Source organism: Ptychodera flava, chromosome 17 (genome assembly GCF_041260155.1).
Source record: "Ptychodera flava strain L36383 chromosome 17, AS_Pfla_20210202, whole genome shotgun sequence".
In the NCBI taxonomy this organism is placed as follows: Eukaryota; Metazoa; Hemichordata; class Enteropneusta; family Ptychoderidae; genus Ptychodera; species Ptychodera flava.
In genome coordinates this window covers 19,682,772-19,684,731 of record NC_091944.1, presented here as the reverse complement: position 1 = coordinate 19,684,731, position 1,960 = coordinate 19,682,772, and the positions used below count along the sequence as shown (strand labels likewise).

General features: G+C 36.4%; 1 protein-coding gene across 1 annotated transcript in view; it reads left to right on the top strand.

Moving 5' to 3' along the window:
- Window positions 1–1,952: 1,952 nt before the first annotated feature.
- LOC139115722 (N-acetylated-alpha-linked acidic dipeptidase 2-like) overlaps window positions 1,953–1,960 on the top strand; it is a 29,126-nt gene continuing 29,118 nt past the window's right edge. The window contains exon 1 of the mRNA XM_070678044.1: window positions 1,953–1,960. This exon is cut by the window's right edge and continues 406 nt beyond it. The gene's annotated coding sequence lies outside the window, so the exon portion shown is untranslated.

Below are 1,960 nucleotides of genomic sequence, written 5' to 3'. Positions count from 1 at the left end.
CTGTAGCCTGCACAGAAACAGAACAACAGAGGATTGATCTTTGGTCTAAGTTGATTAACCACACAAGTGTGCACTTTACAGTTTTCCTTAATGACCTCAGTGATGGATTTTTTGTTTCAGCAATGCTTGGAAACGAATATGTCATTAACAATTTCAGCTCTGAGGATAGTGCGTTTCTCGTAAATACTTCCCTGGAATTTTTTCAGACAATTTTTTTGCGTCAATTAATTTCATTTTTGTCTCTGGCTGATGTAAATGTTATGACTCTTAAAATGTAAATATGTATGTTGCTGTGACTCTTCTTTGCAAAGGAGGAAATAAGGAAACAACAACAACAACAACAAGAACAACAACAACAACAACAACAACAACAACAACAACAACATATACATACCAAAACAGAGCAAACTGACGGAATAAACTTCAGCAGATACATCGGTAGACTGTCGTAATAAAGGTCGCGCGCTAAACGGGATAGCCACTGGCAGCCTGTAACTACTGCGAAAGCCCGAGAAAAGGCAAACGACCGAGGCCAGTCTAATCAAATTCTGTAAACATGAATTAATGGATGCAACTATTTACAATCCACCTTCCCCTTGACATTATCACTTTGAGTCTTACAGTCCAGTGGGATGAGCTATTTTCTGGGTAAACCTTTTTGACGTCGTCTAAAAGATCATCTTTTGATCTTTTTACGGCCCACTTCAATCCCTAACAGATGTGCGGAGAAACCACATCAAATGTCAAACGGCACTTAACAAACGAAGCCAAAGACCAAGTACATCTCAGGGATGTGTAATCAGGCCACGATTGATTTAATCTCATTTGACTTGTAACGATGCTTGACCCAACTATGTCGTCCATTCTTGCCTCGAAGATTCATGTTTGGTTACCCTAATATTTTATTTCGTTAAAACAAAACAGAATTATCATCTTTGCTTGATTGAAGACGGAAAACGGCGAGTTCTTCACTTAAAGAGGTATGATGTCTATGGGAAGTATACTTACATTCTGTACGTTATGAAGGGACAGATAGACATGTGGACGACATACAACCTCACATATATGAATCGTGGATAGATAGATATATAGATAGATAGATAGATAGATAGATAGATAGATAGATAGATAGATAGATAGATAGATAGATAGATAGATAGATAGATAGATAGATAGATAGATAGATAGATATATGAATACTAGATGGATAGATAGATAAATAGAGACATGCATTCATACATACATACATACATACATACATACATACATACATACATACATACATACATACATACATACATACATACATACATACAAAAATACATACATACATACATACATACATACATACATACATACATACATACATACATACATACATACATACATACATACATACATACATACATACATACATACATACATACATACATACATACATACATACATACATACATACATACATACATGCATGCATGCATACATACATACATACATACATACAGACAGACAGACAGAAAGACAGAAAGACAGAATACAGAAAGACATACAGAAAGACATACAGAAGACATACATACATACAGACAGACAGACAGACAGAATGACAGAAAGACAGAAAGAAAGACATAAAGAAAGACATACATACATGCAGAAACACATGGAAAGAAAAAGATACATTGTGAATATGGAACAAGAAAGACGCCTCCCCCTCTACCACGTCTCTGATCAGACCGCAATGTCAGCTCTACCAGAAGTCAAAACATCCATCAACAAAACACGCTCTTTTATTAGTTGCAGATGTTGAATCCAGCTTGACCAGATCAGTCTCGCATCTGCTCACAATGGAAAAACACCGCAAGCATATAGAAATTTGTCAAATGTTCTTATGATCCCCTATGCGTAAGTGGAACAGTAGCCCCTATGTGGTGACACCATCAGCTCAAAGCTTACTCAATGCTCC